General features: G+C 37.4%; 1 long non-coding RNA gene across 1 annotated transcript in view; it reads left to right on the plus strand.

Moving 5' to 3' along the window:
- LOC145715953 (uncharacterized) overlaps positions 1-25,664 on the plus strand; it is a 304,585-nt gene that overhangs the window by 7,083 nt on the left and 271,838 nt on the right. Inside the window, exon 2 of the long non-coding RNA XR_014138269.1 lies at positions 21,101-21,148. This is a non-coding gene — a long non-coding RNA (uncharacterized LOC145715953). The remainder of the gene's footprint in view (positions 1-21,100; positions 21,149-25,664) is intronic.

Below are 25,664 nucleotides of genomic sequence, written 5' to 3' on the forward strand. Positions count from 1 at the left end.
TAAATTTTATGACAACAACCTCCTTCAAATTACAAGAGCCATATATTTTGAGGGGTGCGACTATTTCCCATGTTTTATTTTTTTAAAATAGTCACCGAAAAAATTCAACCTGCTGTTGAATTTCCTAAATGTTTAAGTTCATCTTGCAAAGAAAAACGTTCTTGTTGGGAGAAAGTCTCTGGTCTCTGTTGATTGGCTTCCTGGTTCCTCTTACCTCAGTCTTTTGTTCTTCAACTGCCACCCCCACCTCTCTTTGCTCCCCGGAAACCTAAGGCTTAACTGGAGGCTTCTCCTCATTTCCCTGGGTAAGATTTAAAAGCTGACTGAACCAAGAGGGTTCAAAAATACTGACTTCCTTCTATGCAATATTTCCCATTCACCTGGTTCACACAAATTGTCATTATGTTAATATTCTCAGTAGGTGATTGCAAAAAGAAAATCAAGGTAGTCATTTTATAATCACCTGTGAGGCCTTATGAATTAAACTACATGCAACTGGCCGAACATCTTGTATTGGTCGCCTTGTTTTCTTTCACTCCCAGCTCTCCAGACTGAATGCAGTCATTCATGGTGCTTTGTGTTTTAACAGAGCCCTCTCAGAACACTTTTATAAAGACCATAGGATGTAACATTTTGTCACAAATTTGTACCAAGGACCTAACAACTTCAACATCTGAGCTCTTTGTGCAGTCCGGTAAAGTGATGTGTATAGTAAATTGATATTTCTTGTAGTGAATGCATTTAATATATATTTTTGTTATTTATTGTTTCCTTGAAAAATCTGTCTTTGTTTTGGACATATGTACCTTTCATATAATTAAAAATTTTCTTTATAGATTTTTTCTGTTTTCTTATTTTACAAGAATACTCTTTTCTCCCACCCCAGCCCTGTACTGTGACCCTTAATCATCCTAAAAGAAGGGGAGACTCAGTTCTTACTGACTTTTCTAGGAGTTAAGAACAACAGTGTTTGCTGAGAAAGCCATCAAGGGACAACATCACTCTTAGGCACGTTTCTAGGGTCTGGGCATGGCATCACCCTTGTTCAAGCATACAAACATAAGAGAATAAACATACTCTTGCAGGCAGCAGAGTGCCTAGGGACTGGCAGTCTTGGTGGCATCAGTAAAGTCTTTATATTAGGTTATCTACATGAAAGAGAATATTCCTTTCCATGTCAGGAACGTCAGCCAGAATCACAGAATCACTACAGCCTTGAAGAGCCAAATTTTAGGGGCATGATTTCTGGTGAATGAGGTAAGAATCCATTCATGTTCTTCCTTTTGTCCTTTTGCTTTCCCCACACCCAACCAACCAGGTTACATTCTGTTTACCCCTTGATCGTTTAACTTAATCAATGTCTACCTCTTGTTCACATAGCAGGACAGCACCGGACCTGGAGTCTGGGACCCTGGGCTCTAGTTCTGTTCTTCTGCTGACTTGCACTGTGAACTTGGGCCAAGGAGTTTCCTGCTAAATCTCAATTTGATTTTTTGTGTGTCAAGTGTTTCTTATGTCCCTCTGGTCTCTTCTGCTTCCATGCTTCTAGTGTTTCTGTGTCAGGTCTTTATGAGCATGATCTTTCACAGTGGGTGTGTATACCTAGAGCAGCATCACAGACAGAAATTTGAAAACGTGGGTTGATATTTGAACCCTGCCAGGCACTCTTTATTGTTTTACCCAGTTTTACATTCTAATTACTTACACTTAAACTCTGTTAAAAATGGGAACAAACTTCATTTTGAACAGAAGAACATTTCTTGTAAGTATAAACAATAGCTTTGATTACAACAAGCTGCTTTGTTATGAGAAATAATCACTTATTAATAACCTGTCTTATGACCTGCACAGTGACTAAATGCTTTTTGAGAGTACTCTGACACATTGGAATTCACTGGGAGTAAGAAAAGTGATAAGGAATTTCATTTGCTGATTGCAATAAGGGCCAGCATTAAAGTGAAAACCTTTATATTCCAAATCTGCCAATGCCTGCCTATTCCTTAGGCTACTGCGGGCCTCCAAACTTTGAATTTCTAACTTTATAAGAAGCATGCAAAATTGAACATACTATGCTGTTAAATTCTCAAATGGTATTTTTAACTAAAAGCAAAAGAGCATAAACATCTAGCAATACGGACAAACTAAGAAAATTTCTGGGGCATGTTTCTAAAGTCAAATGTCAGATCAACTATTAACATATATGACTAAAAACATTGGCAACGCACTAAGTTTTTTACAGCAGTTTATACCTTTCAAAGGGTATGGTATATGTTATTTTATTTGTTCCTCTCATCTACCTCAGGATATGGGTAGAGAAAGCATTATTATTGAAAATCTGAAACTGCTCTAAAAATATATCTTAAAAAAGTAATAAAGTTATTACCTCAGTGAAAGCATAGCAATATATGAGAAAATTGCACAGAGAGAGAGAGAGAGAGAATAATGTGACTACTGAAAGGATCTCAAAGCAATGACACCCCATTACTAAGGAGCACATATAGTTCCCAAAGTTGGTTTCTAAATTCCACTCCCCACTGAAAAGAACTGCAACTCATTTGACAAACAGCTGACATGGCTGACCTCTAGTCTGAGGCAGAAAAAACATAAGGTGAGCCTGGAATATCTGTGGCAGAAAGCAAAGAGGGGCTCAGGAACAATAAGGTCATTTGAAAATGACATGGAAGACAGCTTGAAGGGGCTCCCACTGGCCTCAAGTTGGATAGTTTGAGCATGAAAGAGTTATGGAAATGGACTATAACACACTGATACAAATATTTATGAGGTGGTAGTGATACCTGTGAGATTGTGTGTGTGCATGTGTGTGTGGAGGGGGGTACAAATTAAAGCACTTTTCAGAAAAGTATCAATTAGTGAATGTAAAAGAAATGGTAGAATTAAGAAATCACTATTGGCAACCCTAAATGTAGTAACTAGATTAGGCAAGGATCCTTTGTGGATGCTAATACTTTTAGGCGAAATGTGGTTAGAGAATAGGATATTCAGTCAAACCCAATGATTCACCCCCACAAATTATTTACTAATTGAATTTTATTTTATTTTATTTTATTTTTTTTTAAAGATTTTATTTATTTATTTGAGAGAGAGAGACTGAGAGAGAGAGAGCATGAGAGGGGGGAGGGTCAGGAGGGTCAGAGGGAGAAGCAGACTCCCTGCCGAGCAGGGAGCCCGATGCGGGCCTTGATCCAGGGACTCCAGGATCATGACCTGAGCCGAAGGCAGTCGCCTAACCAACTGAGCCACCCAGGCGCCCTACTAATTGAATTTTATAGAGGAAATATACTTTTATGAATAGAGAGATCTGGCAGTCAACTCCTTAACTAATAATCAAATAGCATTACTATTAGTGTGACAATTTGATACCTTATGCTTCTAATGTGATATAATAAAAAGTACCAATAACACCTTTGCTATTCTTTCTAAATGTGTTTATCTTGAATTCATTCCTAAAAAAGCAATCAGAAAATTCAAAATGTAATCTGTTCTTCAAAATAATGGCTTGTACTCCTCCAGAAAACAAAACACAATGTCTTTTTTTTTTTTAAGATTTTATTTATTTATTTGACAGAGAGAGACACAGCGAGAGAGGGAACACAAGCAGGGGGAGTGGGGGAGGGAGAAGCAGGCTTCCCGCAGAGCAGGGAGCCCGATGCGGGGCTTGATCCCAGGACCCTGGGATCATGACCTGAGCTGAAGGCAGTCGCTTAACCAACTGAGCCACCCAGGCGCCCACAAAACACAATGTCTTGAAAAACCAAACAAACATAAAGGTATGTGACTTCTAAATTTAAAAAGGCTAAAAAGACATAACAATCAAATGCAATGCTTCATCATTCATTGAATCTTGTATTTTAAAGTTATAAAATATATTTTTGGAAAAAATATATTTTTGGTAAGTGGGAACATTTTATTTTTTTGAAGATTTATTTATTTATTTTAGAGAGAGAGAAAGAGAGTGCACGCAAGTGGGGAAAGAGGCAGAGGGAGAGAATCTCAAGCAGACACCCGCTAAGTGTAGAGCCCCGTGGGGGGCTTGATCTCAAGACCCATGAAATCATGACCTGAGCTAAAACTGAGAGTCAGATGCTTAACCAAGTGAGCCACCCAGGCACTCCATTGGGAACATTTTATTTTTTTTAAAGATTTTATTTATTTATTTCACAAAGAGAGAGAGATAGTGAGAGCAGGAACACAAGCAGGGGGAGTGGGAGAGGGAGAAGCAGGCTTCCCGCCAAGCAGGGAGCCCAATGCGGGGCTCGATCCCAGGACCCTGGGATCATGACCTGAGCCGAAGGCAGACGCTTAACGACTGAGCCACCCAGGCGCCCCATTGGGAACATTTTAATATGGACAGTAGATGGTATTGTTAATTTTCTTGGTAGGATGATGTTTTTATCCTTAGAAGATGCATGATGTAATATTTAGGGGTGAAGTGCCATGATTTCTGTAAATACATTTCAAATTGCTCAGGAAAAATGTCAAAGAGAGAGAAAGAAAGAGAGAAAGAAATATGAATCTGGGAATGAAAAAACAAATACAGCCAGAGGAAGATGTAGATATAATGAAGATATCCAATGAGATGCACTGGCCCAAACTCTTAAACTAACACACCTGCTGACCTTACCCAGTTCACAACTGCTCAGCAGGAGATGGGTGACCAGAAGCTTTTAAATACATTCTCTTGTACTGAGATGACTGGAAGAAAGTTCCAAGGACACAATAAACGTCCACCCCTTCTTGCTTACCTGCAACTGCAGTTTTAAAAGCTAGACAAACAATCTCTCATTCATTCTAATACTAGAACCTGTGCAAGGATGGATATCAAGAGGGGGACTTTCTCACTGGCCTCTTCTGGGCATGGGGCTCCAGTTTCCTTCCTCTATCCCACCTCCTTGCCCATTTTTAATTTGGTTCCATAACCCCTCTGTTTCCATCTCCCCCCTTTCTTTTTACTTCTTACTCTGGTGCTGCTCAATGATTGCAGGAAGTTCCTTAAAAAAAATCTCTAAATATATCAGGCAGTAGAGTTCTCAAATTAGTTTTTTAGCTTTTTACCTTTTAGTCCTTATATCAGACTCTATTCCACTAACACCACATGGATTATTTTTGCTGACCAAGTTTAAATTTATCATTTGAGTTTATTGTCTTTATTGGAGAAATATCAGGAGTAAGATATAAAAGGTGAACTATAGGTGTTCTACAAAGCATTGACATAGCAAACTCCTAATCCACTTGAACTAAGGAAGATAGCTTTTACTAGAAAAAGTTTTTTAAAGAAGTAAAACACAGGTCCATCTTCTAGAAATTCTACACTGCCCCAATTACGTTGATGGAACAAAACTCTTTCAAGGAGGAATATAAATATACACATACTTTCTTCTCAAGTGACTAGTGGAAGAAGATTCTAAAGACAGCAAGTCATTTGGATCTAGAAATCAGCGATAAAGAGTAAGGACTAAAAGGACAGGAAAAGTATTGACAAAAATTGAATCACCCATGTTGGGATTTTAAGACAATGTGACTTAGGCTGGCTAAATTATGGAAGTAACTTATCTATCCATACAAAATTTAAATCAACCCTATAATAAGCTTCATGACATCATTATTTTTCACTTGAAGAAAAATATAGGAGAATCCATTTTTAACACTGGGAGAAAGAAATGGACATCGTTTTTGTTTGCTTTCTGTTGACTATTGTATGTGGGTATTTCCCTTGTGAGCATGCCGCCTTAGGCATTTTAATTATGTAATTTATTTAACATTTCTTGGGATTTAGTTTGACCAGTAATGCATTCAAAATGTATTTAATGTCAGACTGCGTTCATTTGAGACTCTAGTGAGTCCTGGCATATGCTTATAAACACGGAACTCCATATACTTAGTTCCTAGTTTTATATTTCAGAAAAGTCTTAGTTTCATATACCTGAAGTAACAAGATAGTGATACAAATGCTGTATTTTCCTGATAAATAACTGTACATGGATTTTTGTCACTGCAAGTATTGCATGTTATTTTAATCTAATTAAATTAAACAACCACTTTTGAAAGCAGCTGTGGGAAAGACAATGTGTTCGTTGATACAACACACAGTTCATGTTTTATGTTGAAATGAACAAGATATAAGTTGAAACATAAAAGATCTTTCATGTCTTTTACAAGGCATGAAGCAAGCATGTTCTACCAGGCTGTGAATTGAAGTCAGAGTGTCTTTGCATAATTCTAATTTCTGTAGACTCAGAATTTAGCAGTGACTTAGATACAGTCATACTTGGAAGGCAGTCAATAAATGCTTGTTGAGGGGTGCCTGGGTGGCTCAGTTGGTTGAGCGACTGCCTTCGGCTCAGGTCATGATCCTGGAGTCCCGGGATCGAGTCCCGCATCGGGCTCCCTGCTCGGCAGGGGGTCTGCTTCTCCCTCTGCCCTCTTCCCTCTCGTGCTGTCTCTCATTCTCTCTCTCTCTCTCAAATAAATAAATAAAATCTAAAAAAAAAAATAAATGCTTGTTGACTCAATAAATATACATAAATAAATACAATGCACTACCATATAGATCTATGAACAAAGTGCTATTGGAAAAAAAAAAGAAAATGATAACAGAGGAAGGAAAGATCATACCTGGCTGAGAATAAAAGAAAAGGCTTTATGGAAGAGGTACTACTTGAATTGAATCTTGAAAAATAAGTAAGTCTAAAATAGATAGGGATGCTAAAGTGAGGTGGGGATATTGCCCATAGCCATGAAAATATTTCCAATTGATGACTTCCTGAGGATATCCAAGTGTCTGTAAAAATGCTTCTCCATCTGAAAGCTGCCAGAATATATTTAATATGTCAGGGAAATAAGATTTGAGGTGTTTCCTAAGAACAGAGTGATCTTTGATTTAGAAATGAGAAATTGCTGAGGAATTAGATGAATGTATTTCCAGAATATGGAGGAAATTTGCTGTATGGCAGTCTGGTGTGTTGTAGGAAACAGAGTTTTTGTTTTTGTGGTTTTTTTTTTTTAATCAGTCAGTCTTGGCTTCAAGTCCTGGTTCTGATTCCCACAAACAATGCTATTTTGAGACAGTTTTTTAAACACTTTGAGCTTCATTTTTTCCTCTTTTGTAAAATGGCACAATTGTTCCTGCCTCTCCAGATTGTTGTAAGGATTAAATGAGGTAATGTTTATATGAAGTATCTGACCCCTGGTGAGAGCTCAGTATTCCTAAGTGGGCAGCCTCTGAACCAATTACATCATAACGTTTCCCTTAAAAAGTGGAATACAAACACACTGAATTCTTTCCATGGTGCAGTTCTGTCAGTTTATCCTTGTATACAATATTTCTCAGAGATGTTTATAATTTATCTGTCTCTCCAAGGTTTTATTCAAGGCTCTGTACCCAGGAGGAACCTAATAAGTACTCCTTAAAAATAATTTCCATCAACACTTCATTCTGAGCTTGCTTTGATTCTAAACAACTCTGAACCATATCAATATCACTGACAAGTTTCATCTGTATCTTTAATTACCGATTTGAATTAATAATGTGTCAACCCTGAAAACATTATCTCTAACAGTCTTATTAAGTAAGCAAATGCCAATCATGTGGTCTGCTGTTTAAAAAACAAAGTATAAAAACTTCTCCCTTAAATAGGCTTTTATTGTTTCACTGATTTTGCCAATTGCAGTTGTAGTGTGCTATTTGGGTTATAATGATCTATTCCCCAAGTCAGAAGGAGGAAACAGGTATTTGCAATACAGTGAGTCTCACTTAAACTTGCTGCTGCCCTACTTGCTCTTGGATCACAACATTCTCCTTTTCTATTGTGCTTAATTACTTCAATCACTTATTATTTTATTTTATTCTCTTTTTCAATCACTTATTTTAAAGTTGCGTCTTTCTTTTGTGCTCTTAGGGTGTCCTTATACAACAGGAGACTAGTATTGCCAGAGTTTAGTTAAGCAGAAGTCAGTACATTGGAATTAGAGTGACATTTTTCTTTATGCTGAACAAAAGGAAGCCTTTGGACTTTTAAGCCCTGAAGTGAAATTACTGGAATCTACTCCTTTAATATATGCTAAGTAGCTGGTACCAAAGGCAGTGCTCCCCTTGAGGATTAGTAAGTCAAGGGCATTTTGTTCCATCTACAGGACAATATGCTGCTTTTCCATTGTATGACAGGATTCTCATTTCTAAAAGTTGAATAGAATACTGCTTACAAAGGAAAAACAAACATTTTCAGCTGGTTAAATTTGAGATGTTGAGTAAATTCATCACAATGCCTGTAGTGCTTTTATTTGATCTTGAATTGGAGACGTTTTCCTATTCTCAAAGCTTTTGTTTCTCAAGGCTTTGTTGAGATATCCAAACAAATACTTAGAACTCTATTTGAGACAGTAGACTTAAATATTTTTGTCCTTAAGTATTAATTTCAGTTGTGTTGCTAGTTGAACCTAACCTTGTATTTGTTGATATTTAGTCAAAGATTAATTATGTAAGGATTAGGAATATAAGCATCTTCCTACAATTTAACATCATTATTTGGGCAGTTGAGGTAGAAGAATGATGTATCTGCAAGAAAGAACTCAAAGCTGCCATGGAAGCAATAAGAGAAAATTAAATACAGAAAAAAAAAATACAGAAAATCAGCCCTGAAGGGAGGTAGTGCAATGGTAAGTGCATAACTTTCCAAGCATAAAGAGGACAGGCTCATGCCATCTTGGTTATGTGAATTGTTTGTCATGATTTCCTCATCTATCTATTTGCAACTTTTTTCTGTCTTGTGTCCTATATTTTTGGAAACCACCCTAAATCCAGGAATAAAGCAGATATAAATGCATAGTTAAAAATCAGTTCTTATTGTTTAATAAAGAAAAGTAATTAACAGAATGTGATTAAATTCTTTTCCCTCTTTGTTCTGTGAAAGCTTTTTCAACATGAGCCTTTTAAAAGCCAGCTTGGAACACATGAAATGATGTCCCCAATTGCCCTTTCCAAGAAAAAGAAAAGTGTCATATTTACTTTGACCTTGGATAAAATCCAAGGGCAAAATACTGAGTCATACTGTTGCAGAGTCAATTTCACTACACTCTACCATGAGAATAGAGCCTTCTGGTGAAATGATTGGATAAATGGGTAAAATCTTGCAAACCAAAGCATTTCTCTTAAAGCAATGGTTCCAAGTTTGGTCCCTAGGTCAGCAATATTGGAATCATCTGGGAACGTGTGAAAAATGCAGAATTTCTGGTCCTGTCCCAGATCTCCAGAATCATGAACTTTAGATAATTCTAATGTATGCTTAAGTTGTGGACTACCATCTTAGACTGTCTATTCCCTGTATTAATAACCTCAGTTGGGCTTCTACCTCTATTGTACTGTTTTTAGAAATCATTTAAAAAATAATAAAAGTTTATTAAATAAAACTTGAAAATTATAGAACATAAGAAAGCAGAGGAGGAAGGGGAAGAGGATGATGATGATGTCATCATCATTTCCTCCCACCCAAATGCCAGAATTTTTACTTTTTTGTGATTTTCCATTAAAGTTTTTTTCTGCAACACTTATTTTAAAATATCTGTATATTACAGCCTACATTTTAAATGTCACAACACTTTTCCATGTTACTATCTAAATGTGTAAATCTCATTTTCAGATCTTCAAAAAATCCCATTCATTTAACTACATGCCTATGGTTAGACATTTCAATTTCACAATTATAGATAACCCTCTGATGAGTATATGTGTGTATAAAGCATTTCTACATTTTTTTTTAAGATTTTATTTATTCATTTGACTGAGAGAGACACAGTGAGAGAGGGAACACAAGCAGGGGGAGTGGGAGAGGGAGAAGGAAGCCCGATGTGGGGCTTGATCCCAGGACCCCAGGATCATGACCTGAGCCAAAAGCAGACACCTAACGACTGAGCCACCAGGCACCCTGCATTTCTACACTTTTAAATGTATCCTTAGAGAGTCCTGTGAGTAGACTTCCTGGGTCAATGTAGATGGTTATATTGTAAGATGTTTCTATTGGTTAGATTCTGAACATTGTCTTAACTCTCCAAGACCCACTTGTTTCTTTCTTTCTTTTTTTTTTATTCTTATGTTAATCCCCATACATTACATCATTAGTTCTAGATGAAGTGTTCCATGATTCATTGTTCGTGCACAACATCCAGTGCTCCATGCAGAACGTGCCCTCCTCAATACCCACCACCAGGCCAACCCATCCTCCCACCCCCCTCCCCTCTAGAACCCTCAGTTTGTTTTTCAGAGTCCATCGTCTCTCATGGTTCGTCCACCCCTCCGATTGCCCCCGCTTCATTCCTCCCCTCCCGCTACCTTCTTCTTCTTCTTTTTTTTATCTTAACATATCTTGCATTATTTGTCACAGAGGTACAGATCTGAGATTCAACAGTCCTGCACAATTCACAGCAAGACCCACTTGTTTCTGAGGCATAGAAATTTATTTAGCTCAGGAGGCAATCTTCACACAGCCTCCTCTGTGCCTTCATTTTTTCTTTTTCACCTGTTTATATTTCTACTAAAGTTTGCAGCAAATCTTCCTAAATTTTATCCCACGCCCAATCTTAGAATCTAAATTTCTAGTACCGCCTTCATCATTTCCCCACTGCAGGTCTTCAAAGGGCACTTTGAAAGGAAGTTCAGTGTAAGGCTAAATCCTCAATAGTTTTATTTTAAAGATTTATTTATTTATTTATTTATTTAGCGTGCACAGGGGGAGGGGGGGAGGGAGAGAGAGAAAATCCCAAGTAGACCCTGTGCTGAGCATGGAGTCCAACGCAGAGCTCAGTCCCAGGACCCTGAGATCATGACCTGAGCCGAAGTCAGACGCTTAACCGACTAAGCCACCCAGGGGTCCCTACCACTCTATTACTGTCTTTGCCTCCTTTTCAGGATCTTGTGTGACCTTTTCCTTTCTCTCCTGTATGTCTGTTTGCAAAAGAGATATATTTGCAATTAGGAGATGGCTTTATATTTATTCTCCTAATTGCTAGACCTACGTATTCACTGATGGGTTTGCAACTAACCCAGAAGCCCACAAAGGTCTTATTTCTCTGCATTTTCCTAACTTCCTCATAACTTGTCTGTGTCCCTATTTTCCAACTTCCCTGTGCTCTGTCCAGGCTTCATTCCATTGTTGTTTTTACACAGGAAAAGAATAGAGATAGCCAAATAACATCATGCTCCATACCATCGAATTCTTTTTAAAACTCGTTACCCAGACTTATCTTCTCAAGAGGTATGACTGTAGGTTAGAAATCTGGAGCCAGAGTGGGATATTCAGCAGACAAAGGGGCCCTGTGCTTATTCTTTCTGTAAATGGATTCAGAATGGTTGCCAAATCAATAGACTTTTTTAAAAGTCATCTTTCCTTTACTTAAAGAGTACTTAAAGAAACTGCATTTGGTCTTTCAGTCCAGTGGGAATGTCCAATATAATGAATTTACTTCCACAGAAGCCTAAGAAAGTGAATATAGCTTTGAAAGTGTTTAGTTTGCACCTAGGGAATAGTTTACATGCCTGGAGAAACTCTATCAAGATACAGCTGGAATTTGGGAAATTGACTCAGTGCTAGGCTAATATTAATAATAACCCATCCAGCATTTTCGTATCCTTCTTCCTTATGTTTACAATGTTCTCAATACACTACCGCTTTCTACCACATGCCTCTAGATTATATTCCTAAAAGGGGAGTTTTAAATATAACCATATAGGTCATTTCATTTTATCCTCTTAAAGATGGGATGAGAAAGCCAGTGGATGAACAAAGTGTGAGAGGTGGATTCCTTAATAAAATAAGAGATTGATTGGTCAAGTAACTCCTTCTCTGAAACCTACAAAAAGTAGAAATTGATTATTTTATTAAGCAGGGGGTGCTTGTATATTGCATAATAACATATTGTTTATATTTTAACATAAATAAAGGGAATTACATCCATGGATTCCAAATGTCAGAGGAGGCCTGCTAGGGTTCTCAGAGAATAGTAGCAGGCAAAAATATATCAAAGTAACTGAAACCCCACCAAATTTCAGTGAATTCATTGTTTTAAACAGTAGCCTTATACATATCTATTTTAGAAAGAGTTCTTTGAAAAGATGAAGACACTTAAATTTCTAGGAATATTGAGATTGGGAGGTAAAAATTCTCCCACTATGAAAGAGCTAGAAATGCAGTATAAAATATAACAAGCATCTTAAATGCATAGCTGTGCTCATAAAAGCATAAAGGAAACTGACAGGGGCCAAAATTAAAGAAAGAGTTTAAAGTCAGAAATGTGTGGGCCAAGAGGGCATGCTTGGCTTGAGAATATTTGCCAGTCCCCATAAAGCCTTGGCTTGCAATGGATGTATAAGGACTGGATATAATGCTTTGGGTCTCTATAGGGTTGGACTTGATATGCTTGCATAATGCTAGAACTTCTTTGGAAGTTTCCTGTAATATCCTTTCTTAGAGCTTAGCTGCTCACCACTCTGTTCATTAAGGTAATCCCATAGCAGAGGAGCTAAAGCCCCTAGTTTTATAATCCCTTCAATTTTACCTCACAGCTGGCATAGGTAATAACAAAAATGAGGGATAGGTTTATATATGCAGATTCACATCCAACATCGACTAGTTCTTCCTAATGCCCAGGCACTCCTATGAAGTCCTGTCTTCCTAAACTCATTTGCCACTTGTAATGATTTTATTCGGGGACCTTATGTTCTTTTCTTCTATGACCTTGCAGGTCTATCCTCTTTATTCAGACATGTCTGTATAAGGCTATAGCTTAGCTGAGGGATACAGAACTCAAGTTTTTGTCATTGAGCTTTTAGGTCCCAGGAAAATCAAAGATTGTAGCTAAATAGCAGTTTCTCTGTCTCTGAACATTTCAAATATAATCATGTTGGCTTGGTCTAAGCAGAATACATAGAAACCACTGACTGTGGAAAGGATGTGGAGGGCAAGGAGTGACAACTGCATCAACCTTATATGAGTGTCTCACATTAACCCAGGTAATATGTTGTAGTGTTTTTATAAGTGGCACTGTACCTACCATATTATAAGCATCTTTTTAGTTAATGTTTGTCATTTTCTCTCCTTTCCTTATGTGAGTAAGAGTTGGGAGGGAAGAAGGCAGCAGGATTCCAACTTTGTCATACCATGACTGTCCAAAAACTACTAATTTTTATGGGATTATAAAAAGTATGAAGAGTGATGCTGTATAATAAATGCCAGTTATTGCGGTAAGTCCAGTAGGTGCTCTCCTGGGGTTGGTTGGGTAGAACTGGAGGTGAGAAAAGAGACAAAGAGGAAGAGAATCAGGATTTTGCTTTTGGATCTGTGAGGCTCCTTAGCTAGTATTCCACCCTAAGAAAAAAGATGTGTCTGGTGGTGGTAGCATGGGGGTTATTATACTTCTGTAGTCATAAGACATTCCTCATTAGGAATGAGGAGAGGAAAAAAGAAGGGTGGGGAAACAGAGCAGAGAGATTAAGAATGAACAGCTGGGTGGATACATTGAAAACCTTTATATCATTAAGCTGCTGATTTATTCATTCAATAATGCATTCATATTCAATGTGGTTAGGGAAGACTGGAGGGACAATCCATTATGAACCTCTGTATCATATCCCACGAAACACTTCATCAATCTCACTAATTTCTTCACATGTCTCTCCCTGAAGACTTTCAGCCACAGACTCTCACTTTTCCCCCAGGTAGGCTATTCCGGTGCCATAGCTTTTATTGCATGGCTGCTCCTCACAACAGTAAATTAAAACATCTAAATCTGAATCTAGACAAATAATTCATTCTACCACTTTTCTCCCAGTGAGTTCAGTTAGGTAGTTTTTCTAAAGGGACATGTGTTTAACAAATCTTGACATTTGGGTTTAGCGCATGAATTAGCCATTCTGGCCATGGCTTTGATCTACATAGATGCTAGCTCAGCACTGAGAGGCTATGTGGAATGTGATTCACCAGGGCAGTTCTGGGCAGAGCCAATGACCTGGAAAACTCATTCTTGACCTTTCTGGCCACGGGTATCCTCTTATCTCATAGTGGTTATAATCACCATGATCAGTGTTTAATAATTCCTCAAGTATATATTAAAAGACCCAAATTCTCACCTACTTCAGATTGACTCTAAGTATTAACATAAGGGTTTCCAAAAAGTAAAAATTAATTTTGCAATTTAACAAATAATTAATACAAGCCTGTAAAGCAGCAAAAATTATACTTTTTCCCCAAAGAGGCTGAAAAAATGTAAATAGCTGTCATAGAGTAGAAAAGCTTTTCTAGATATAATGTGTAAAATGTGGGCTCTTTAATGTGCATTTATTAAGAGACAATGAGTAAAGGGGTTAGAGTGTGGCATTTTGAGTCAGACACACTTGGGTTCAGATGCTAAGCCTTATTTTCCTCATCTGTAAGATGGGGTTACAAATAGGACCTCCTGTGTAAAGGCACTCTGAGGATCAAATGAGAGTGTGTGAAGCATTTAACAGTGCCTTACTCTATCCAGACACAACAGAGCTAGCATCAGCATCATTGTAAATACACTAGTTTACAATCTGTGGTGTTCTACCTTTCTGACTGAAGCACTCGACAGTTTGCTACATATTCTCTCTGTAAACTCAATTTCTCAAGAACTTTTGCAGCAGGAAAGAATGTCTTTTTAAAAAATGAACTATAGCACATATTGCTTTTCATGGGGAATATGGGTCTGGGAGAATAGACTTTTAGCTAAGGCTCTACCATATCATAGGGTTACAGCATACCCACTGTTCACAACTGTTCCTCATGTCTGACCAAAGACTGAATATCAATAAAACCTTGTACTCTTCTTACCGTATTAGTGATGAATGCTATGAATATTAAAGACATTTTTATATCTTTTATTTTATTCATTCAAACCAATAAACAGTTATTAGATTTTTCTTAGGGTTTAAGCACCTGCCTTGCATTTGGGGGGGTTACAAAGGCAATGGGAACAGAGTCCTGGCCCCCATTTTCCACACCCATCACCATCAGCATCTTTATGATTCTTCTTTTTCCAAATATAATTATTATTTTCCAAGTGTTAAAATTTGTCTCAATTGTTAGAGAAATATCCTTTTATGCCATTCACAGATCCCTTCTTTGAATAAGTCACAGTGATGAAGGATATGCAGAAGATAAAGCCTCCCCTATGATTACACAAAGTCCTTCCACTGCTGAATAGAAAAGAAACACGCACAAATGGGAAAACAGCTGCTCCCATGTAGTCAGCAAATTGCAGTTATCTCATCTTGCTGAGTTCAGCTTTGATTATATACTTTTTCGATAGTTTGATAGTTATTACTAATAAGGGTAGCTCTTAGGTGCTAATGTTGTAAATTCTTTAGAAAAAAGGTAAATGAGCCTAAAAGATATTCAAGATATCAAAGATGGCAATGGTAATTTCAACGTAAGTCTCTTTCTATTGCTTAAGCTTTTATACTATAATAAATGCGGCAAATGGCATTCTGGTATGGATTGGAATAATTCTGTCTCACTTCTTTGACCCTGAAGCAGTCATTCTAACGTACCATCAACACATCCTCTTACTGAACTCACACACTGTCTTTGGTGGCACTCCAAGACAGCGGTATAATTTTTCCTTCAAAAGAGTGACGTGTTACTGATCTCATTCTAAGGAACTGAAGGAACTGAAGGATGGCACAGGGAGGCTACTTCTGTCACCAGTACTTGTCATCATCTGCACAGGAATCAAGTCGTGGGAGAAAGGGTTTGAAATGCCACTGGGAAATCTTGGCTGTCTGAAAATGTCTGCACATAAGAGGCCGATGGTTCACTCATGGCATACAAGTTTCCCAAGTGGAGTATTTATCAAACTTTTTCCATTTCAAAGCACATGTAGGAAATAATAATATTTCCTGGGATAAATCAGAGTAAGTTTGGGAGTAGCTCTACAAGGTGTGGTGATAAAATAATTAGATAAAATAATTATATTATTGTTCTTAATACTTTGCTCTCTTTATAGAGCAAAGTATTAAGAACAATACTTGACATTTGTATTTATCAAACTTTTTCCATTTCAAAGCACATGTAGAAAATAATAATATTTCCTGGGATAAATCAGAGTAAGTTTGGGAGTAGCTCTACAAGGTGTGGTGATAAAATAATTATTTTATTGATAAAATAATTTGATAAAATAATTATATTATTGTTCTTAATACTTTGCTCTCTTTATAGAGCAAAGTATTAAGAACAATACTTGACATTTAACTGGAAAAATACATCCAAGTAAAACCTTCACATTTCCAATGAGAAACTTGAGCTTGCTTCGGTGAACATAACTATGATTTTATCAGATCTTTGTACTTGAAATGACCACAATTTCTGATTAAGACTTTTTTAAATGATGATGTCTCCAAAATTGGAGAGTCATTATCAACAAGAAACTCAGTTCCCACAAATAGGTGATAAAAAATTTAAAACCATTATTACAGCAATATAAAAATTAATAGTTGGAAATTAGGTTTAAAGAATATAACCAGTATTCTTTTCTTCCACTGACAAATGTAATGTTGAAATTTTCTGTGATAATAAAAAAGGATCTTGAATGTAGGTATTTTTAAAATAATGATGGAGCTTTGATTTGTGGAACGTGCATACATTGTTTGAGCAGCCACCCTTTTAGCCTGGATATCACTAACAAATAACAGAAGTATCAGAATAGAGACTTCAGTGATTAGCCACTGCATGGAATTGCACCCATGGAATTGTACCCCTCTCTTCCAGTGGGCTGTAGGTTGGACTGCTGTTCTGTGTGTTTCTCCTTGAGTGCCTCCAGCATAACACTGCTCTTTTTTGCAGGTGGAAGAGCTACTCCTTGGCTCCACACTGAACAGAGATCAGGTAGTGAGAGCCAGATACGGCTAGGAGTGCTCACCACCTGAGAAGACCAGGCAATACTGTTGTACCCCATTCCTCTTGGGCTGAGCTCCAGATGAGGAATCTAATAATCAGAGGCAATTGGCTTTGGGACTCCAACCAGCCCCTCAACTCCATTGGGTTGCCTATTGGGATCCTTATTTCCCAGTACCTACCTCTGTAACTCTTCTGCATCATACCCAAAATTTGCAAACTTTTTATGAAGGTTTGCCCTAGGGTCTGGAATAACTGATTTAATACCTATATATGCTAATCATAGGATAACAGTGAAGTGCCCCTCCTTCCCTAAAAACTGGGAGATGATTATAGGAGAGTAACATATTTATCTTATTAATTATTGTATTTTCAGTTCCTAGTGCAAAGAAGGAGCTCAATACATATATTTTGAAAGAATAAGTAAATAATGTAGGAAGTGGGTTTGCTCCCTGATGGTTAAAAGTACTCAAGGTAACGCACTTGGGAGCATAATGAGCCATGGACAACACTATTGGAATAGTAGCTTAATTTATTCAAGAAATTTATTCAGCAAATGTAATTCAACAAATTTGTTTATTCAACAAATAATTATTGAATTCTTACCATGAACCAGGTACTGTTTGGAGTGCTAGGAATCTAGTAGTGAACAGAAGAGTCATAAAACCTCATGGGAAATGGACAGCACCGAAATAAACAATGTGAGTTCAATATATATATGTTAGATGTTTATGAGGTATGAAAAAAAGTAAGGCATTAATGAGGAATAGGGAAGCCTAGAGAATTTTTAAAAAGGAATTCTAAGAAAATGACATTTGAACAAAGACATAAAGGAACTAAGGGAACAAACCTATAGGGCTGGTGGAGGGAGCAGCAAAAGTAAAGGCCCTGAGACTGGAAAATGCTGTTATGGTCAAGAGATGAAAAGAAGGCCAGTCTGGCTGGAATGGAGTGAGTGAAGAGGAAACTAACAGGGGAGTGTAGTGGTCCACGTCACATAGAACCCCGTAGGCTGCAATAAGAACCTATTCTTTCAGGGGCGCCTGGGTGGCTCAGTCAGTTAAGTGTCTGCCTTCAGCTCAGGTCATGATCCCAGGGTCCTGGGATCAAGCCCTGCGTCAGACTTGCTGCTCAGCCAGGGAGCCTGTTTCTCCCTCTCTCTCTGTCTGCTGCTCCCCCTGCTTGTGCTCTCTCTCTCTGTCAAACAAATAAATAAAATCTTAAAAAAAAAAAAAGAACCAATTTTTTCAATCTGAGTGAGATAGATAAAACGCTGAAGGTAGAGGAGGTGAGCAAAGGATTGACATGACCTAGCCTTTAATAGGACCCGTCTGTATGCCCTGCTGAGAATAAACCAAAAGAGCAAAAAGACAGAAACAGGCACATCAGTTAGGAGGCTTTTGCAAAATGCAGAGGAGAGACAGTGGTAATTTGGAAAAAAGGCAGATGTGGTGCAAATGATGAGGAGTCACGTTTAGGATATGTGTCAAAGACAGAGCCAGGAAGATTTGCTGATAGAGTCAATGTGGGACATGAAAGAAAAAAAGGAGTCAAGGCTGGTATCTGGGTTCATGTCCTGAGCAATTGAAAGCATTAAGCTGCTGTGAAGACTGCCTTTAGCTTAACTGGCATAAACCTATTAATGAAATTATTTGTCAAAATGGGACTCAGAGAAATAACTTTGGCTATGTGTCTGTAGTACTTTCTTCTTTTTAAAAATTATTTTATAGAAAATGGCCTATATAAAAGTTTAGAAAGTAAGATAATAAACCAACTTCAATAATGATCAACATTTTGTTAGTTTTGTATCTTCTATTCCCCATCCACACATTTTTAATTTTTCTGGAGTATTTTAAACCATGTTAGAGAAGGCCATCGAGAGAATGTGATGCCGGGTGACCCACCAGCTGGACCCAGGCAACCAGATGCCCCTCACCCGCTCCCCTGACCTTGGAATGTATGCTCTGCCTACTATTCCCACAGTGGGAGCTGCTTCAAGGATGCAGCCTGGAGAGAGTAAGGTGTTGTTGAGACCATCTGGACTAAATATATGACTGAACCCAGTTAAGGCCTCTTTATAACTTTTAAGATTTTGTCAGGTGCAGAAATCTACTCATCTTGCAGCCACCCAAAATAAGCCTCATAAATAAGTTCCTTTGTTTATTAAACCTGCCATCTACCAATGTGGAGTGGTCTGCCTCTTTCTGCAGACTCTCCTTGCCCCCTGGGTATGGAGGCCAGTTTTAGATTTACCCATTTACCTCTTAAATCATTCAGTATATACTTCACTAATTGACAATAAATTTTTTATGCACCCATCATGACACTATTATACCTTAATACCAGAACATACTTTTTTTAGCATTCTACCTTTCTACCATTTCTTAATACCATCTAATATGCAAGCCATATTCAAATTTCCCTAATTGTCTCCAAATTATCTACTAACAAGTGATTTGTTCACATCAAGGTGCAAACAAGAGCCTCATATCACATTTGACTGTTATGCCTTTTAGGTCTCTTTTATTCAGTAATAGCCCTTTCCCTTGTTTTCTCTTCATATTTCTGATTTTTAAATAATAATAATAATAATTATCTTTATCTTTATTATTATTTGCAGAAACTGGGTCATTTGTCTTACAGAATGTCCCACACTATGAATTTGGCTGATCATTTCCTGAGAGGATTTTCTAAAATGGTCTCTACCCTAATTTTTTTTTAAGTTTTTTTTTTATTAAGATTTTATTTATCTATTTGACAGAGAGAGACACAAAGAGAGAGAGAACACAAGCAGGGGGAGTGGGAGAGGGAGAAGCAGGCTTCCTGCGGAGCAGGGACCCTGATGCGGGGCTCCATCCCAGGACCCTGGGATCATGACCTGAGCCGAAGGCAGACGCTTAACGACTGAGCCACCCAGGCGCCCCTACCCTTTTTTTTTTTAGTGATAGTTTTATTGTTGTTGTTTTTTCTTCTTCTTAAGACTTGATTTGGTTCAACTTCAGTATTTTTGGACAGAATATACATAGGTGGTATTGATTACTTTCTATTGCACCATTAGACTTTTTAATCCATTGATGAATATTGCTTAGATCAATTATTAATAAAATTGGGACTGGAAAGTGGTGGTTTTCTAATTTTATCATTTCTCCTGTAGTTTTATTAGGCATCCTATAGGAAAGAACTCTCCCTTGTCAAATATTTGGTTACCCTGAAATAAAGTTTTAGAGGAAATGAAGGGTAAATATTTAGTATTTTTCTTTATTTGTTAATCAGCAGAATACTGAATTTGTCCGTTTAATTGTCCATTGTGGTAAATAGTGACTTTTACTTTTTAAAAATCATCATGAACTCACAGGTTCTTATATATTTGATGTGTTGCAATCTATTATAATAACTTTTTTTTGGTAATTCATTTGTGCTATGCTAGGCCAGCGAAAGCCCCTTTAGTTTGGCTCCTTTGTCCCTTTGGCGTGAGTTTGTTAGTCTTTGATAGGTGTCTGGCATAAGATATTCATTGTATATTTCCTGTACCAGACATAGAACCAGTCATTTCCCTTAGTTTCTGTTAATGCGCCCCTAGTTTCTGTTAATGTGAATGGTATTCAGAGACCACAAGCTGTATGCTAGGGGTCCTTATTGCTGTAGATTCTCATTGTCTCTTGAATCAGAACATTATAAGGGAAAAGGATACTGATCCTGGGATTTGTGCATTCTGACAGGCCTTACTAGAGATTCAGTATTTATTGGCATTTTGGTCAGGACTGACCTTAAGTGTTCAAAGTGAGCAGCATCCTAGGGTCTGGTCACTAAGCCCCAGTAATACCCCACAAATACGACCAATCACTGTTAAATTTAAATACTTTCAGGAGGAGTTACTATCTTTGGTTGAGATCCACTGAAGATTATGCCCTCTCTTGGTTTCATTCCCATGCTCACCAAAAAAAAAAAAAAAAGAAAAAAGAGAAAGAAGAGTACTATTTTGGCATTACAACTGTGTTAATGTTGGGGAAGAGATGCCCTGAACAGAGGATGTGACCGTCTGGAAATTAGATGAATAGAGTTATTCATTACAAAATTGGTATGAGATTTCATATATTAGCCTAGTGTGATTTTGTTTAATGTTGGTGCTCACTGAAAGACTGATTATTTTGGGATATACTGATACATTTTATTTAACTTTCTAGAAACACAAGATTGAGAACTAGAACCTGGATTTTGGTGAATTTAACAAGGTAATTTCACTTTTGAAGATTAATTATCTTTTCCTTAATAAGTCTTCATTTAACTTACTTTGTACATATTTTTATTCACTTCATCCTGGTGAAGAGATATTGTGTTACATAAACATTCCACAGGAATGAAAAGAATAACATGGTATTTGGAATTTCCTATTAGTCTATTTGTAATGAAGAGCTAATTGTACAACAACTGCTCATTGGATCAATGGCAGATTTCCCCTAGGTTTCAGTTAGTACTCATCTGGCTGCTGGCCAGAAAATCTAACTGAGCTTGTCCAAATAGAAAAGGGGAATTTACTGGGTCACATAACTGACAGTCTAAGATTAGGACAAGCTTCCGACATGGCTTAGTTCAGATGCATAAACAGAATTATTAGGATCAGATTCTGAGTCTGTTGTCTCTGAGTCTGAGTTGCTGGCATTTTTAGTTTGATTCCATTTGATGTTAAAAGATGGATGCAGTTGGGCCAAGTCTTACCTCTTCCAAATCCCAGTTACGGAGGAGAAAGGAAGAAAGGGAGAGAGAAAGAGACAGAGAGAGATACACAGAGAGAGACAGAGATTGAGAAAGACTTCTGGAAGCCCCAGAAAACATGCCTGTGCATCTCATTGGCTCTAACTGTATTAACTACTCACTCAGACCTAATCACTTTGGCCACGGGGACTGGTTCCCCTGATTTATTTAAACCTATCACAGCTTTTTCATGGAGAAAATCACAAGGGGGCCTGAAGGGAAAAATGGGGAAGGGATGGTTTTGGCGGATGGTTATTATTGCTAGGGATGGTGGATGCTGGAAGCAAACTAGCTAATTACTTAACTTCCTCAATCTTGTTATTAAAAGCCTTGAGAATAAAAACTAAAAAAGCAATAGAGCATATTATTTAAAAAAGTCAATTACTTCAATCTCAAAATTAAGGATATCTATGACTTATAGAGTCAATGATTTTAATAAGAATTTCTTACTCTCAGTCAAAATGAAACAAGAACTACCCTTTCATATTGCAAGCAGTGGTTATTGGAAATCTATAAATCTGTAGCATGCATATATTAATGTTCACTCTTAACCATGTCATAAACTAAGTTGCAGTCATGCATTAACCCATGGAAGATTTCTTTAGATCAAATGATATTCATTCTTAAAGCAAGTATTTAAAGAGGGTCCATTGAAACCTATTTATTTTTTCTTCTTTGTTTTGCTTACTTAGCACATTTAGCATTGCATAATAAATGAACTATTCTGATAATGATAAGTAAGCAAACATAAACAGCAACAATGGCTTTATGTTCTTAGAATACAAGAATTAGTGAAAATGGAAGATTAAAGCCATATAGGATATTGGTATTTGCTTGCAGAGGAGATGGAACATACACCTTGACCTTTAACAGGTAAACTGGAATTATTCTTTCTTGGTGAACATAAAACTAGAAAGAAAACCAGTAGAGCAGAATTTAACCTGCTAGAGCAACAGATTATTCCTAAGACATATTCTCAAAACAATAAAGACCATTTTATTTTGGGAACATGAAAAATTGCCCATGTTGATAATAAACTAAGATAGGAGGGAGACATGATACTAGGTGTGGCTCCAACTCCAACTACAGTGACAGAGGCTGCAGTTCATCCCACTATCCCCTTTACATTTCACCCAGGAAGAAAGGCCCACTGAAATCCTAAAGGAGCTGCTCCCAGAACATATATAAAGAAATGTATACAGGGGGCTCAAGGTGTGGACTGCTGTGGTTGGTTATCATCCCTCTTTGAGGATTTCCTTTGGAAGAATGGGTGAGGAAGAAGACTGTTTCACCCAATCTCCTTCCAAGGGCAACATGTACCCATGGTGCTATAATGACTTGACTCTGTTGACCCAAGGCAAGATAACTGAGAAGTCATCCCAGCACTGGAGCTGCCCATGGGGTTGGCTGAGATCTGATTGGGTTTGCACTGCCCAATCCCAATCCAGTTTTCTTTCCCTCCCTTAATCTTTACATTTTGCAAAATCACTCTCTAGAATGTAGGTAACAATATTTTCTTAAAGTTCTCAGCATTTTCTCAGATATCATGGCACTAAAGATAGAAAACAGGTATTTTAATAGCACTCCATAAAAGCTGAGAGAGAGCATGAGGATGTTTTCTTTTGTGAGAGGGGGTTGTGGCAGTGTTAGGCTGTGCAATCAATAGGCTCAGAATGGCCATAAATCTAGCTTTGGGTTATACCAAGTGTTTCTAGATTCCACTGTGATGGCCAATGTTCACTTTTGGTGTAGATAATGCAGTTTCTGGGATTATTAGGAGCATCTTCTGTTGTACCCTTATACTTTTTTGGGGATTATAAAACCCAACTTCCTACAATGCCAAATAAAGTGCTCTGTACTTAATAGGCTCCTTGAAAACATTGGCTAAATGCATTCATGCATGATTATTAAGTGAATAATTAAATTGATAAATTATTTGTATTAAAATCAGTGGCAGAATATACTTTCTTCCTTGAAGAATGATCCTGTTAATTGAATAAGAAAATGATTAATTTTGTTTAATTCAATTTAGTAACTTGTTTCTCAAGAATTTATTATTCAGGTCTTAGCAACTCCACTTACTAGTTTTATAATATTGAGCAAATTTTCTAACCTTACTGAGTTTCACTATCCTCATCTAGAGAATCAGAATAACAACAGAATTGACTTTATTAATGTGAGAACTAAATGTAGTAAAGCATGTAATGCAATCAGCACAGTGCCCCTCACAGAGTAAGCATTTTATAAGTGCTTACTATTGCTACAATTAGTATTAAAAGAGAAGCAGAGGGGATTTTCTGGCCAGTTACCCTTCCGATGGCATCCCTCATCTCCATGACTCTTGCTCGCTCTCTTCCCTTGAGCTGGTGGCTCAACGTCCTATCAAATGTGAGTGAGGTTCCTCGTAGATTATTGGTCTTGCCCTTTTCATAAGGATTGCTTTTCTCTGTGAGTGACATATTAAGCTCTTCTCTGAGGGCAGTGGGTTCTCCCTGGAGTACGCAGTCTGCTTTATTTTTATGTCTGATAATGTCATATTTTCTAAGCTGCACTTTTCTTTTTATAAAAGCCTTTTGTCATAAGGAAAGTGCCAGGGTAAGTGGCACTCAGCTGACTGCCCTCAAAGACTCTGTGTTGTCCCAAGCGAATTAAGGTGAATGGGGTTATGTGAAGGAATGGAGATTCAGATGTTTTTCCTAAGGAGGTAGCACAAGCAGAACAGAAGCCTTAGAGTCAGAATTACCTGAGTTCAAATTATGAAATTGCCTGTAGTACTTTATATGTGATCTTTCTTTTCATCTTTTATCTTCACAACTTCGTGTGTATGTGTGAGGGTACTTTTTAATATGAAGAAATAAAGGTTCAGTGAACAGCTATCACTATTATTACTGGTATTATTACAGCTATACTTTAAAAGCCTTGTCATTTACTCAGGATTGGATGTAATGATTAAACATGAGTGTCAGCACTACTGGGCACTATTTACATGCCTGACACTATTCCCAATCCGTTCATCACTTCTATTATTGAATCCTCACTACAACTTTTTTAAGGCAAATCCTATTGTGAGCTTTATTATACAGACAAGAAACCTGAAGCACGTCTTCGTGAGGGAGCCAGGGTTCAAAGCCAGGTGTCCTGACTCCACACCTTGCTTCTTTTGCATAGTCCTTTCTAGTCCTCAGCAGAAAAATAGGGTTGCTTACAGACCTCACTCTTGTTTTAAGAAGCAAAGTTAGGCAAGAAAAGAAAAGAGAAAAAAAGAAGACAAAAAACCTTAAAGCTTGTTGGTGGGATAGCTTCTCACGTAGCCTTTCTTTTTCTGGCAATGTAAAACGGGAGGGGGTTTCAAACAGAAGAGAACACAAGCTTATTTTAGAATATAAGTGCCATGAGGGCAGGGATTTGTGTCTATTTTGTTCCCTGTTTATCCCTGGCACTAGAAAATGCCTGGCTCACTCTCTCTTAAGGGAGTAAATGAATGAAGTTGAGAAGTGAGTGCCTCAGCTGAAGCAGGTCCCTACAAACTGGGGAATATTTCTGAGATATTTCCTGCAGAAATGATGCAACTACAAGTGCATTAAAGTATAACTACAAAAGTCTCAGCATGGTGTGTCTAGAGGTACAGAGGAAATGGCTAGAGCCAATGCTCTGTTACAGTTAGAAGCTGGAGATCCAATATCCTCTTTAAATTTTACAAAAATGTTTTGTATTTGAGCCATACTCCCTAGAGTGTGAACTGTGAAATCTAAAGTCTTTCCTAAATTTTTACCTTTGCATCTCTAGTCTTTTAACTTTTTTTCTATTTTCTATTTTACTTTTATAACTTATTTCTAGTGGTTTTTCTCTTTCCAAGAATATAATTTCCCCCCTAAATTACACTTCTCTGTGTCTTCTTAGAAGTTTTTGTCACCAGATTTGATGCTTTACTTTTTCTCATGAACTACTTTTTTTGATGTATTTTTCTAAAGTACATTTTTGGACATTTTTATCCAG

Source organism: Leptonychotes weddellii, chromosome 10 (assembly GCF_054177405.1).
Source record: "Leptonychotes weddellii isolate Sample4059 chromosome 10, ASM5417740v2, whole genome shotgun sequence".
Classification (NCBI taxonomy): Eukaryota; Metazoa; Chordata; class Mammalia; order Carnivora; family Phocidae; genus Leptonychotes; species Leptonychotes weddellii.